The sequence below is a fragment of the Protomyctophum parallelum genome, assembly GCF_964188405.1.
Source record: "Protomyctophum parallelum genome assembly, chromosome: 22".
Lineage (NCBI taxonomy): Eukaryota > Metazoa > Chordata > Actinopteri > Myctophiformes > Myctophidae > Protomyctophum > Protomyctophum parallelum.
Window position 1 is genome coordinate 23,141,767 of NC_139714.1, and position 16,262 is coordinate 23,158,028.

The following is a 16,262-nucleotide window of genomic DNA, read 5'->3' on the forward strand; positions in this document are numbered from 1 at the left end:
GTACACCATATACCGTGCACAAACACATACACATACACACACACACACACACACGCACACCGTACACCACATACCGCACACCACATATCGTACACAACCACATACCGTACACATACACATACACATACACACACACACACACACACACACACGCACAAACACCGTACACCACATAACGTACACAAACACACACACACACACAGACACACACACACACACACACACACACACACACACACACACACACACACACCGTACATCATATAGCGTACACAAACACCCAAACACAAACACATACATACACACATACACATACACAAACACACACACACACACACACACACACACACACACACACACACACACACACACACACACACACACACACACACACACACACACACACACACACACACACATACCCCCGAAACATCATGTGTCTCAGTGCATGAGTCCAAACAACCCCTAAATGTAAAGAATATATGCACCACATGAACTTATTCATAGTAAACAGTATCTGATTCTATCATATTACTGACATTGATAGTAAATAACGGATACAAAAGCACTATATTCATGTGTTTACTAGCATATTTACTAGCACACCAGGTATAAATGTCTGGAATCACTCAACATTCAAACGTCTTTTAGTGATTTAACTCTCTGATTTACAGAGTTCATATGACCCCAAGTTGATACAGGCATATCGACGAGCAAACCAATGAAGGTAGACAGAACCATTTATAAAATGGTAGGTATCTGTCCTGCTCAGCCTGGTGTACTATGGAGTGAAAGATACAGAGACAGGGGCTATAGTAAGAGTCCTAGATGTGGAGACTGTTACGAGTGACATATTGTGAGAATTGCAGATCTGCTACTTTTGCATCATTATGCCTTAACACATCGTCATACTTTCAAAGTTTAGAAACCATGTGAAAATTGGTACCAATGGTTAATGACTAGTCTTATACTCTAAATAAACTGTAATATTATATAATACTGATAAAGAACATAGTCACGTCCAAAGATGTGTATTGAACTCTACTTAACTAAATCCAATGGTCTAAAATAAAAACCCCATATCATGTCAATTATACTTTTTTAAGCATGCATCATCTATACCCCTCCTGTATTTTGCCTAAATGCTTTACCTTAAACATACCATAGGTGCCTGTTATATCACAGACTGTCACATGGTTAGGGTTGAACATAATTTTTAACATTGCTACTCAGCCATCATCGGCTTGGCTAAATGACAAAATGAAGAAGTCAGTAAAATAACAAAATGGTGAATTAAAATACTAGCTGAAAATAACAAGTGCCGCCGACCTCGGACATCAGTACAATATGCCCACACAGGCTAGAAACTGCTTGTCTTGCATCCAAACCGGCCAGCCACAGTCTGTCGATTTTGAGGAAGTCACATAGATGGAGAAAGTTGAATGATCACACACAGACCCACACACACACACACACACACACACACACACAGATAGAATCAATAGGACAGTTCGCCTACACAAATCAGTGCATGCGCAGTTCAGTTTGAACAGATGGGGATGTGAAACCAATTCGAAAGCAGAACTAGAATCATATTGATCCCCCAACTGCCAAAGATGAAAATGCATGTATACATAATCAATATGCTGACCCAAACTGGCACAGATGAAACTGCCGTCCTCATGCAATCTGATGAGATCATCAGATAACGGAAACTCCAATCAGCAAAATCAATATGACCGGAAATGGTAACCATAATGTCCCTAGGGAGTGTCCTCAGTACAGAAATGCCCTGATCTGACATAGGGTCTCTATATACGTATCCTATCTAACTACTTATAGTTTAGCCTGCTATTTTACCATTTGACACAAGTTACACTGATTTGTTGTTGATGTGTGTATGGTCGGGTGGGGGGGGGGGGGGGGGGGTCTATATGGCTATGCTATTGAGAATGGAAGGAAAACATACAAAGCCAAATCCAACAAAGGCACAGTGAGCTTTACCTACAGCCATGGTGGCAAAATGTTTAGATTGTTTGAGTAAATCTGGTATTGACAAGAATGTGATCTATTATTCTGCATATTCTGTTGTCAGTTACATTTGCATTAATTTAAACCCATATTCGTGTCCTTGTATGAGTCTTCCTCACGTTCCACCTGCTATTCAAGCAGAACCAGATATCAGAATCAGATAGATGACAATCAAGTACACAGATAAACCTAATTTGCACCTGAACAAAGAATTAAGTGGCATTATCTAGAAGACAGTTTTCTGGTTTCACAGGACTGGTGTTGTTTTGTACAGAATATCATAAAATGACTGCTGATATTCCCTGTGAGTGTGCCAGAGTGTGCCAAGAACTAGTCACAAAAGTAATACATGCAATTTAATTCATATAGCGCTTTTCAAGGTACTCAAAGTCGCTTTACAGAACAAAATAATAAAAACAATTTTATTAGGAGCATCGGATCGGCCCTTATTTGGTCATATCGGTATCAGTAAATATGCCTGTCTAACCATAGATCCGACACAGGGGTAAGGGGTTGACACTATAGCAGGTAAATACAATGTTGGGGCATGTGGAGTTTGCTTTCGAGTTGCCCAAACTGCAAGTGCACATTATGTACTATAAACATGTAAACATATTTACATGTTTATATACTACACAAGGAAAACTTTGACTGGAAAAGACTCGCTCACCGTATAGAAAAAGAAGTAGAACTCCTAAGACTGAGACTTAGAAAAATATATTTTCTTTTATTTTATCATGCTGTGCTCATGGTGCTCTGTGCTCATGGTACAATTTAAAAAGCAAACGTTTCGGTCCTCAGACCTTCGTCAGTGCTATGGTTTTTCACAGACAAAGAACTTACTCTTAAACAACTCCAAAACAATACAGCTCAGGTGCTGAGAATTACTAATTGGTGACATCACCTGATTGTGGGCGTGGACATTACAGAAAGGATATACAAAATCACAGTTATATAGGAAACAAGAATATTACATACATCACATGTTGACAGACTTATATAATCACTTTTTGAATATAACTTTTTACTTTATAGGTAGCACTGGAGGGAGAGATCTTCATTTAAGCCACCTGGATTGACAGACTTTAAATAAAAAATCACACCTGTGTGAACCGAGTGGTGAAACTCCCCTCTCTCCCCCCTCTCTCACAGGGGTCGGCCTTTCCTTCTTTAGCGTACCTATAGACCGGATCGCGCATGCGAGCTGCCGTCCACCTCCCATTATACAGGCAGACTAAAAGCTTCAATAACTCCTATAATCTACGGAGCTCTCCATGGTTTGGTCAATTAGCGCGATGTTCGGAGGTCTTTGCTGATTATCCGGTGGTCTAGATGGAAACATTGGTGCTTTCTAGAGCAAGGATGGCTATATTTTAGCTCGCTAGCATTGACGCTATTTATTTAGCACAAGATGTGATCTGTTTCTGTGCTGCGTGCGCAGCCTCTCCAATTTCACTCCATTGCTGGTTTCACGCATGCGCACACCACTCGTGCTCATGATACATGATACACACGGACATTGCTAGCTGGTTGTAGGAGTGGTTGCACCACTCAAAAATCCATCTAGATTCAGTTTGGAGGAGTTTATTGTCTAAATCACCCCCTCTTCTAGATGTCTTAATTTGATCAATGACTGTGTAAGACAGATCTGCTATGGAGTGGAGTTTTCCAGTCAAAGTTTTCCTTATGTTTTTGAGACCACCGCTACCATAGTTAAGTTTGAAGAGAAAAAAAGGACGAAGAAACAGTTTTCTCAGTGCTATAAACACAACACTATTCCCGGCCGGTGGACTTCAAAATAAGATATTCTTTTTTTTGTATTAAGCAAGTTTAACCCCTTTTGGTGTTTTAAACATGTTATAATTTAGCTATTGAAAAATAGCAGATCTACAAGCTTGTAGGTCTGCTATTTTTGAAAAATCGTGAAAATATTTATTTCAGAAAACTGGAGGATTTAGAAGAATTTTGAGGTCAGGCCTAAATGGGTTAAAAAGGTGGGTCTTGATTGTGATTTTGAACGTGTGGTGAGTGTGACACACACACACACCTATGCACAATATTATGTGACAAAAGCATGAAGGGCAGAGATGAAATAAACATGTATTATTTACCTAGTGTCGTGATGAAATATGGGTTTTGTGCGTTAGTGTGTAGGCAAGTCACCTGAAGAAGCTGTCTTTACTCCTTTTACATGAATTCCTCAACAACACAAAACACTGTCTGGCATATTATTTGTACTGGAGAGTTTGATACAGATTGGCTGATTCATCTGTCTGGGTTGATGCCAGTGGCGGAAAGTAACCAAGTACATTTTTGAGGTGTACTTTACTTGAGTATTTCCTATTTCCAATACTTTTACTTCTACTCCACTACATCTCGGATCCAAATATTGTACTTTTATTCCACTACAATTATTTGAAAACTTTAGTTACTTACTATTTGTATTATTATTATTATTATTATTATTAAAAAACACACATTAACCACTTCAGCCCTATATTTTGCCCTTTTGAAAATAGCCAATCTACAGCACTCGGTGCCGCGCTATGAGCTTGTAGATCTGCTATTTTTCAACAGCTAAAGCATAACATAATGCTTAAAACACCAAAAGGGGTTCCCGCCCAAAATGGGTTACTGTAAGTACATTTTTATGCCAATACTTTTGCACTTTTACTCAAGTAAATGTTGAATTCCGGACTTTTACTTGTATAACAACAGAGTATTTCTACATTGCAGTATATTGATACTAAGTCAAACCTTTGAGTACTCTTTCCCCCCCTGGGGACAGCTAGGGGTTTCAAGTTTTTAAATGTACTGTATACAAATATATTTTTAAACAGGGGATCTTGTAGATCGGCTATTTAAAAAAGTATATGTTTAAGAATAACGATGAAAGTAACTAAAGTTTTCAAATAAATATAGTGGAGTAAAAGTACAATATTTGCCTCTGAGATGTAGTGGAGTAGAAGTAAAAGTACTGGAAATTGGAAACAAATGCCTCACACACAACTGTACTTAATTATAGCGGGAACCCCTTTTGGTGTTGAAAAATAGCAGATCTACAAGCACCCGGTCTGCTATTTTTATTTTTATATATTCTCTCAGAGCGAATGTTTTTAACTCTTAAATCTTTGGTCCCTGGAACAACATATTTTCAGATGGGGGTCGGTGGCCAATGACATATCATTTTTGTGGTCCTTGACATGAAATATTGAGCACCACTGATACAGACACATAGGTATTTCAGAAAACTGACAGGATTTAGATTTTATTTATTTATTTCGACGTCAGGTCTAAATAGGTTAAGTTAATGTGCTTATTAGTTACTTTCCGCCACTGGCGCTACAATCCACTGAGACACACTGTTTTCAACGTATACTGGCGGCTGACGTGAGGACATTTTAACCCATTTTGACGGATCAGATTCTAAAGAAATGTCTTCTACATCCTGACAGTTTTCTGAAAAAGCTGTGTTTCTACGTCAGTCGTTCTTAGATTTTTCAAAAATAGCAGACCTACAAGCTCGTAGCGCGCCACTCGGTGGCGCACTATGAGCTTGTAGATCTGCTATTTTTCAATAGCTAAAGCATAACATAACGCTAACACCAAAAGGGGTTCCCGCCCAAAATGGGTTAATCACCTACAGGTTGACAACGTGACCGAATGAGAGCACATCAGCAAAATGCCTATAGTGGCAACTCTATTAGTCACAATCAATTTCAAGACATGTCAACGTCAACATAGAACCCGGCACATGCATGTGTAATTAATTTGATTATAATGAATCTCTAGAGGCACATTACATTATAATGGATCTTACTAATCCTAATGAGTCCCTATAGGCACATTACATAATTAATCTTACTAATCGGTGATCTGTTGAAGGGAGTTCAAGGTTATCCTTAAGGCTGACCGACAAATCAGTGAGTTAGCAGTTGTTGCAACAAACAGAGGTCAGGCTCTAGTATTTAAGCCATTAAGATCTGTGTCACCTTGGATTTTAACCACTTTTTCTTTTACTACACTTCCTCTGCCAACCTGGGGAGAGCAACAGACTGACCTCATGCTTCCTGCTATGCATGAGGAGTCCAACTCCCCCACCTGACAGGGTGGAGTTTTCCTGGCGGGACGTAGCGCGTCCGACCAGTTCCTTTCCCCTCCATCAGGCCAGGGGGAGGTAGTTTAGAGACCAGGATTACTGCGTGGTTTGTTTTAGGGTATACCTACCCTAGGGGACACGGGGAGAACATGCAAACTCCACACAGAAAGGCCCTTTCGCCAACTCCGTGTATGGGCACTGATGACTCGGAGGAGTGCCCAGTGCCCACAGCGTCCCCAGCGAGAATCGAACTCAGGACCTTCTAGCTGTGAGGCGACAGCACTACCAACTGTGCCACCGTCCGTGCCCCACTTAAGTTTTAACCACTTTAAAACTTTAGCTTATAAATCTTTGAATATGCTTCTGGGGGGGCCCCTGGAACAATATATTTTCAGATGGGGGTCGGCGGCCGAATACATGTTTGGGGGTCCTTGACATGTAAAATGTTTGAGAACCACTGATATAGAAACATAGGTTTTTCAGAAAACTGTCATGATTTAGAAGACATTTGTAGAATCTGGTCTCAGTTCTTCAATTGGTTAATGACATGTAATACCTAAGTTCTTTTTGTTTATCGTATAGCAGTGCAAACATGCAACGTCGACTTTTGAATGTGAACAACTTCTGTAAAGAGCCACGTAGCCAGGCACGGTTAATATTTATACAACTCTGTTCACAACACCTTCGTAATTCAGTAATCTTCTGGCCTAGTCAAAAGTCTACAGGCGGGTTTGTAATGCGCTCACACTACTTTAAAATCCACTTAAATTCAACACAACACTCACGTTCCTCATTGTGGAATAGATGGCATTGCTGAGGGACTCTGCATCGACGTTAAAAATAATGAATTATCTGGGCCAGATTATTAGCCATAGAGACCGCATCGGCACCAGACAATTTGCTGTGCTGGGAGGCATGAAACACATTAATCGTTTTCGTGCACAGAAACCATTTTCAAGCTCTTGATTCCACAATAATTGCTATTGATAAGATAATGAGTCTGACTAATACGAAAACAGTTAAAAAGCAGAGCGCTGCTCTGCGTGTTTGCACTGAGATTTGAGCGGTGAGAAGAGAAACCGTTTAAATGCAATAGCCAACACTTTGTTGTGCAATATCACTGTCTGGTTGCCTAGGCTTTTTTTATGCCTTGCAGTTTTAAACTCTGTAGCACTAGGACATTTAACAAGAATGTTAAGTGTGTTATAAATAAATAAAAAATCTGTGTGTACAAAATGGAACCAAATTGACCCCTAGGGGACCATTTGATTCCTTACTATCAATCATTTTTGCTGGGGATAGCCTGGAACACTGTAGCCTACTAGCCAATCCATGAAAATGAACTTGGTCCATTTGTGATAGAGTCCCTGGGAAATGTCTATTCATTAACAACCAGCATGAAAAGGAATGGGACATTCTTCTGCACATTATGTCGTAATTGCTTCATTCTGTGCAGAACAATAATTTCTTTTAGCCTCATCATCACTCTACTGTATCTATGTTTTCTTTCTTCCCCCGTCACATTTTTCCGGGCTGTGGAAATGGTGCGTAAAACGACAGTAAACATGCAACCCCACTCATCCCGTCTTCATTATCTTTTCCCTCGGGGACTCGAGGGAAACTCTAAACCAATTTATTCTCTCATGGCTCTTGTTGGGAATTCTAACCATGCACTTACTGTAAGTGCCATATACTTCATTCACCGCACGACGCATAGACGCTTCGCAACGTGTTAGTCTCGTAAGACCTGCTATTTCAGATATATCCAGTATTTGATTTATTTGTAATTCTTAATTCATTCATCTTTTTGCCTATAGGCTGAAAGTGGTTAAAGGCAGTTCCCGCATGCCATTTCGATTCACTCTACTCTAGATTTCCACGCCGGTAGTTTAGACGGAGTCTCTCTTGGTTCATGAAACACGGCGAGTATGGGAGAATTCATTAGCACCATGTGGATCTCAATGTGCTAATGGCCCACCCTTGTCTCTCTATCGATAGTCTATCCCATCGCTAAGAATAACACTTGATCTACTCCCCCACACCTGCTGCAAGCGTTGGCATTAACTGTGTCTCATCTTGACTATCATCATCAAACTATAATTAAGCCAATGTCTGTATGAATGAATGAATGAATGAATGAATGAATGTGTGTCTGTGTGTCACTGTAACTGCCGTAGCACCTCACTGCCTGCACCAATTGCTCCCACCTTTTGACCGCATTGACCATAATAATATTATGGAGGTCTTAACGAAGCCCTTTTTTAAATTATAAATTAATAATGAATTTATTAGTGAATAAAAAATGGGAAAACGCACTCAGGGCCAGTACCCCCAGCGGCCACAAGGATGGGGGGCAATATCTCACAACGGGTAAGGGCTAGTTATCTTAATTTTGACAAATTTCAACGACATTATAGACATGTGCAGATGAATGGTTTTGTGGTGGTGACCCACATCTAAAGACATTGAGAGACATTCACCAAAATATATATTGTGCCTTTTAACACATTTATCGCCTGCGTTTTTGACCTTGTAGATCTGCTGTTTTCAATAGAAGATCTTCACCGATAGCAGTGGTTTTCAACCAGTGGTTCGGGGAACCACCAGTGGTCCTTGAGGGGGTTCCAGGTGGTCCCCAGCTAAATGATGGAGAGTTGGTAACCAAATGGACCTTTAAGTCTTGAGAGCGTAAAATGAAACCAAACCAAATGACCAAAACCACTGACAATACCCAAAATAGTGAAGCCAGGGTTAAAGTGACTCTCATCTATGACTCTCTCATTTGTTGTTCACCACCAGTATTTAGACGGGGAGGGGGGGGGGGTAGATTTTTGTTTAAGGCGTGAACCTGTCCCTCAAGGAACCACAAAAGGTTGCACAAAGTATCATAGGACGAAGGACGATAATTATCTTTGAGTAACATCTGCCAGTAGGTGTTATACGTCTCGGAGGGAGTGCAAATGCACACACGCACGCACGTACGCACTTCATGCTTGCACATGATGTCCTTAAACAGACATCTCATTTCAAGTGGCATCTGGCATCCATGGAGTGTTTGCTTTTCGCTGGGATCGGGCCAAAGGCGCCGGAGATTAGCTGTTCACAAACAGACGGTCACACACAGACGGAGAGACTGACTGACAGGATGCAAAACAATAACAGCACGTTTTGACTGATTTAGCTGTGGAAATGAGGTGTTCCGTTTGCCTTGGTTACGGCGACCAGACGTCCCAAGACATTTGGCACAGTCCCGAATCACTAGCAGACTATAGTCTCGCGTTACCAGACTGTTGCCTCTCACAATTTCCAAATGCTTCCATCATACAGTCTGGAGCAACGGAAGAGCTGTCATGAGTAAAGCGGAAGTAGAGACTCCTCGCCACTTCCGTTTCGTCTTTACAGTCGCGCACATTTTTCCTATAATATAAATAGAAATAATCTAAGCATGTATTGCTTGTTGCTTAGCAGAAAAGGAAATAAAAAAAATAAGCTCTAAAGATATTTTAAAATATATTTTCGTGAACTGAAATGGCAGCTTCCTTACTCTGATTTGGGGAGCTGTAGTTCCAGACTCTGTATAGCATTTGGAGATTGTGGAATAGTTGTCTGGCTACACGAGACTACTAGCAGACTAGTTGTCCCAAATCCCGAATCCTGTCCTGTTTGTCCTTAAAGCCACGTTTTTATTAGTTATGTAGTTCTTTTAGCCTGCATGTACACACAGCACTGCAGTGCATTATGGCAGTTGTAGTTCAGTCAGGACTACTCAAGAATGGATGGAATATATATTTATTGAATATGAGATGAGCAATATATTTACTATGGTTTGGCGATGTATTGGATCTGCTTTTTAGGTAATCAGATCAAGCGCATCAGTCCCGACCATTGGGGACTCTGAATCCCCCGTACCTAAACAGTAGATCCAAAACGACAGGTGGTAGCTGGGGTGGAGGTGGGTGAGCAGCATGTTTGTATACAGCAGCACGCTGATACAGCAGCAGCAAGAAAGGAAGCAGGATGAAGAAATGCAAACCTCCGTTTAAAGTAGCCGGTATGAAGATGGAGTGAGTGTGTGATTGGCTGAGTGAATCATGTGAATGAGAGCGTGATGCTGAGGCGGCCCAATTAACGGCCGGCAGCGACTGCACTGAGGTTCCCTGACTGAACTTGCTCTGTGCATGTCTACGACAGGCACAAATGATAATTTATTTTATCCGTGTACAGCACTGCAGTGAATTGATAAATAGCACTACTCACGACAGTGACACATTCTGTAGCTATATAGCACCGTTGCATAAAGAAATGTATAGGTATGGTGGAAATGTTAAAACATTTATGGAATATGCGGTAGGAAAATAAACCCTCGCTGACAACATGGAACCTGGTGTCCCAGCCCAGGACCTGCTGAACACGCAGCAGCCAAAATGTGAGTAGACGATTTTTTTTGCAGAAGTCACAGCGGCTATAGCTGCAGGCTGCCACAGAGGAGATCACAGACAGATGTGATAGCTATAGGTGCCACATTGATTACAATTAATAACAATAAAATGAATCTCATGTCATAAAAGGTCATTTTCATTTTCAATCGTAAATGGTGCATATAATATATACAGTGGCTTTACTCAAAAGCACTTTACAATTGGCATTGCTTTCACCCATTCACACACATGTACTATATCTGCTATTTTCTCTATTTATTTGGTATATCTTTGTAAATATTGCTTGCTACTTGCTTGCTTGCTTTCTGTGCTCGGAATTAGGTCAGCTACTTTGTAATAAAAGGTCATTTTCATTTTCAATCGTAAATGGTGCATATACAGTGGCTTTACTCATAAGCACTTTACAATAATGGCAATATTGGCTATTTTCTCTATTTATATACGGTATATCTTTGTAAATATTGAGAAAATCTTTGAATTGTTTTTGGGGAGAAAATACGTATTTCTAAAAGCATTGGACTTTTGAAAACGTTGGTATTTTACTCGGGAGGAGTATCATTCTGCATGTTGACTCTTAACCCATTTTGGGGCGGGAACCCCCGCGGGAACGTTAGACAGCCTCCACACGAATCCGACGCGCACACGGCCGCGTGCACGCTTAATAGTCCTCTTTCTCCTCAAAATGAGTCAAACTGCCATCTTTGAGACCTTATAAGAGTCTAAACTTTGATCACGCTAAGAAAGTGAAAACATTCCACGGCTATGCATATAGCCTGGAATGAGAATCTGCGTCAAATATGGACGGCCATCATCGCTTCCGGGGTGGGTTGTAAGCTCATAGCACTGACACGACGTTCTGGCTTATAGGGGTAGCGCGCTTTGTGTTAAAACCCATTTTGGTGTTAGCATTATGTTATGCTTTAGCTATTGAAAAATAGCAGATCTACAAGCTCATAGGTCGAGCTTGTAGGTCTGCTATTTTAGAAAAACCGAAGAACCCACTGACATAGAAACATAGCCTTTTCAGAAAACTGTCAGGATGTAGAAGACATTTTTAGAATCTGATCTCAGGTCAAAATGGGATAAAGTACTGGGGTTATTTGTCCAGCTCCCCCTCGCCCTGACCTCGCTGTAACGCCACAGGAGGCCTAAGTGCTTCTGGGAGCTCCCGTAGCATTGAACGAGGAAGTAAGATGTTTCACACTGTCGTGACCTCAGTAAGATGTTTCACACTGTCGTGACCTCAGTAAGATGTTTCACACTGTCGTGACCTCAGTAAGATGTTTCACACTATCGTGACCTCAGTAAGATGTTTCACACTGTTGTGACCTCAGTGGCACGACAGATCTCCAGCTCTGTTGCCGACGGGGCTACACCGGGAGATAGTGTTGTGTTGTCCCGATATACCGATACTGGTATCGGTTACTCGGGGCCGATATACCACCCTCAAGTACTGGTACTTGAGGGTGGTGTCCCCCGATACTCTGACCCGAGTACCAAAACATTAGTTAGAACATTTTTCTTTATTTGCTAATAAGCAAAATAAAGAACATTTTGGAATTTTTATATTTTCAAAAATCGTTTCAGGCTATTATTATTGTGGTAATTGAACATTACGGTATCATCACAAGCACAAGGCGTTGACAATGAAATTACATTGGATAAAAAGGGGGTAAAATAAGTGCTTACTCAACAAAATTGAAAAGTACTTGGTATCGGCACTCGGTATCGGCGCGTACTAAAAATGAAGTACTTGTACTCGGTCTGAAAGGAATGGTATCGGGACAACTCTACCGAGAGACATTTATAAACCTTTCTTTGCGTGCTGCAGTGAACACAGAAAATGTGCCATGTCTGAAAGTGTTTGCCTAGAATAATGACATGCCTGCAGGGCCTATAGGGTTGATTTTGTTGACTAAAAGGAATGACGGAAAATAATGTCTGTCGACTAACATGGTGCCTAAAACTATATGACTAAATATATTGAGTAGAGAAGAGATCCAGTAGAACCAAAAGACAATATTCATATGTTTGGTTGCATGCTGAAAATAGCTGATCTACAAGCTCACAATATCGGCTATTTTAAAATCAGCAATTACATCAAGGCCCGTCCAAAATACATTTTAGTCGAGTACAGTATATCAACTTTAGATTCAGTCGACTAAAATTGTATGATATTTAGTCGACTAAAACTAGACCAACACTAAAACATTCCAGGTGACTCAAATGTGACTAAAACTAAAATGAAAATGATTCAAAAGACTATGACTAAAACTAAACTCAAAATGTGCTGTTAAAATTAAACACCACTGACAGAGCCACCAAGGTGAAAGTGGCTAATATAATGTGTGGTTGCAGCAAAGAAAACACGTGTCACATCGTAGACTCACGTTGCCTAGCCTCGGAAACGTTTTTATTTCCAGGGAGAAAAAAGAAAGTCTGGGAACGAGTCCACTTCATTTCGGCATAGAGTTTCTCTCTCTGCTGATTTCTGATCGCCTGCACCTTTGTTAAATTGACGCACACACGTCACAAGTTGATAACCCCGCCCCCGTACCATCTCCCCATATCCCACTTGTCGCCACACAAGCGATACTTCTGTCTCTCAAATGAACCGTTTGGATCTGGTCACCCCTATAGCCACAGAGGTGATGTACTGTTATCACGCAATGGTGGAAACGGTCAACTGGAAGAGGATGATGATGATCATGACGAGCAGCCTGCAGAGGCCGGAGAGGAAGATGCCGCTGCTAAAACAGCTCAACGGCGAGACACAGAGAGCCATCTTTATTATTAACACTCCCACTGATCCGATGAACTGCCGGAAAACACATTATACTGCTGCTGGACAACAAGGAAACCGATCCCCAGAATAATTTAAGGCCGAGTCTGTGAGAGAGCGCCGCGTCGGAGGGCTTCTGTCTGTGTGTGAGTTCATCAGGAGTAAAGGAGATGCTGGAGCAAGTACTGCCAGATGCTGTCTGCCACCACCTACCACCTTCATGGTGTTACTAGTACTCAGGAGGTAGAGCAGGTCGTCCAATGTTCCCCATGGGTCAGCGGTTCGAATCCCGGCTCCTCCTGTCCACATGTCGAAGTGTCCTTGGGCAAGACACTGAACCCTACATTACCTCCAATGAGTCGGTCGGTGTGAGCTTGCCACCATCGGTGTGTGAATGTGGGAAGTGAGGACGCTGGCGTCGACTGTTTGCCGCTTCACCTCCCAATGTATGAATGAATGAACCATTGTAAAGCGCTTTGAGCACTTGGAAAAGCGCTATAAAATGCAATTAATTATTATTACACCTTTAACCACTTAAAAACCCTCTATACTTTATTACTACCTATAATCTCACATGAGTTGTCTATGTGCTTAAGTGTGCTGTTAAATCCTCTGTACCAACTCTGGTACAGAGGCTTATAGATCGCTATTTTGGGGTTGAATGTTCCGGGGTGCATACTTAGTTTAGACTAGTCATTGGTTTAGACATGGGTTGAGGTTAGGTTTAGGTGTGCTGCCCCGTGGGAGGTTAGGTTTAGGGTGAGGGTTTGAGATAGGTTGTTGTAGTTGTAGGACTAATGACTGGTCTAACCAATGAGTAGTCTAAACCAAAATCTATCTATATTTCTTTCTTGCTTTCTTGCTTGCTTTCTGTGCTCGGAATTAGGTCAGCTACTTTGTGAAGTGGAGAGGGAGAGCGAGACAGAGAGAGACAGAGAGAGAGATTGAGACAGAGAGATGGTGCATGACTGAATTGGAAAAAGGTACTCTAACTAATATACTTGGTGAGAAATAGCACAGACAGCTTGGGTCTCATTGTGAATGTGCTTCATCTGTGAGCCTTCTATGTGGGCGAGCTGTAATGGCATAGACGGCTATTTGGTCCGGGGGTGAGTCACGCGGCGGGTTAAAAAAATGGTTTCAATGTGGGTGAAATCGTGGCATATATTCTCAAATGTGTGTTGGGTGAAAAAAGGGCAGTAGAGGAAGCATTTTTTGAGAAAGGAGAAAATCCTTTTGGATTTGCTTTTGGACGTGCGTACAATACAGAGCGTAACACAGGAGCATACCAGCAAATCACTGTCCCAGAAAAGCAAACATGACAAGAATTGCACATTTTGCCGTAATCCTTTTAGCAAGTATGAGCCCCTTCTTCTCCAGCTTCTCCCGCGAGAGGGGATTCCTTTATTTGACAAAAACCATTCAACCGTTGAAGACGAAAATGACACTATAACTCAATAACTATTGTCAGCCTGGGAAAACGAAGGAAAAAAATAAATAGGCCAGTGCCATTTTACTGTAAGTTCTAAACTGTACACGCTGCAGGGCCAAGTGACAGCGAACGCTGTGGACAATTGAGTTTTGTCGATGCAAATGGCGAGTGCAGCGAGCGGATCAACACAGCTCCATCCTAGTGGAACAGTGTGTATACATATTCACCCGTGGTGTAAAGTAACGGAGTACATTATTTTACTCTGAATACCCTACAAGCATGTGTGCATTGTGTGCCCATGCACTCAGGTCCTCACGAGGCCCTCCTGGAGACCCTATACAGCTCAGCTTGTCACTAAGGGGCGGCAGGGCATTTTGCAATCCGGGCCCCCATAAGCTCTGGAATGCCCTACCTGCTGACCTCAATAATAGCAGACCTACAAGCTCGTAGCGCGCTATATGAGATTGTAGATCTAACCCTATTTTTCAATAGCTAAATTATAACATAATGTTTACAACACCCAAAAGGGGTTCCCGCCCCCAAAAACTTTTGTTACTAGATTTTTATTAATAATTAAAACAGAATATGCATTACCCACTTCAGCCCTATACATTTTGGCCATTTGAAAATATGGCATCACGACCCATTGTGAGCTTGTAGATCTGCTATTTTCAAAAGATTTGTATATACATTTGATAACTTGAAATGAGACATTCTGCATAATGAGTACTTTTTTACTTTTGGTACTTTAAGTAGGCTGCATTTTGATACAAATACTTTTGTACCTTTTTGAATTGCGGACTTTTACTTGTAACAGAGTATTTCTATTGCATTATTGATACTTAAAGCTGCTATAAGCAATAATATGTCAACATTTTAATGACCTTTAATTTTCTTTATTTTTTTGGTATGCAGACAGCCAGCAGACAGATCTAATCTGCATTCAAAGATTTTCCTAGAAATTTTCGACCGGGTTCTTTTTCTCCGACGAATGACAAAGCTTCTAGGATAATCTTTGAATGCAGATTGTGGCCCCTAGATGTGTCACAGAGACAAAACAAAATATGCTGGGAGCGTTTTATTCATTGCTGGCTGTCTGAATACCAAAAAATAACAATACAAAAATGTCATTAAAATGACACTTTGAGTACTTTTTCTACCACTGGAACAGTGTTTATATATTATTCACCATGCAACCTCTGCTTCGGGGGACACACCCTGCCCTTTGGAACGCATGCAGGGCCTCATTGTTAAATGCCTACACAGTATTACATTACGCCGTTTATTTGCCCAGAGACTGCTCCGCGTCCACTGCAGAGCGCAGGGGCTCTGCTGACAGATGAACTGTCTGCCACACACACACACACACACCTGGTCACAATATAATTATGTCACGTATAGGGCGCCCGCTGTCCAGGCGCATGCCACAATTATAGGCTCTGGCCTGACGTGACACGCTGCGTGTTCGAGTCCCGTTCA

At 41.4% G+C, this 16,262-nt stretch overlaps 1 protein-coding gene across 1 annotated transcript in view; it reads right to left on the minus strand.

Annotated features, from left to right (window-relative positions):
* LOC310853751 (ankyrin repeat and BTB/POZ domain-containing protein 3-A-like) overlaps positions 1-16,262 on the minus strand; it is a 215,180-nt gene that overhangs the window by 61,877 nt on the left and 137,041 nt on the right.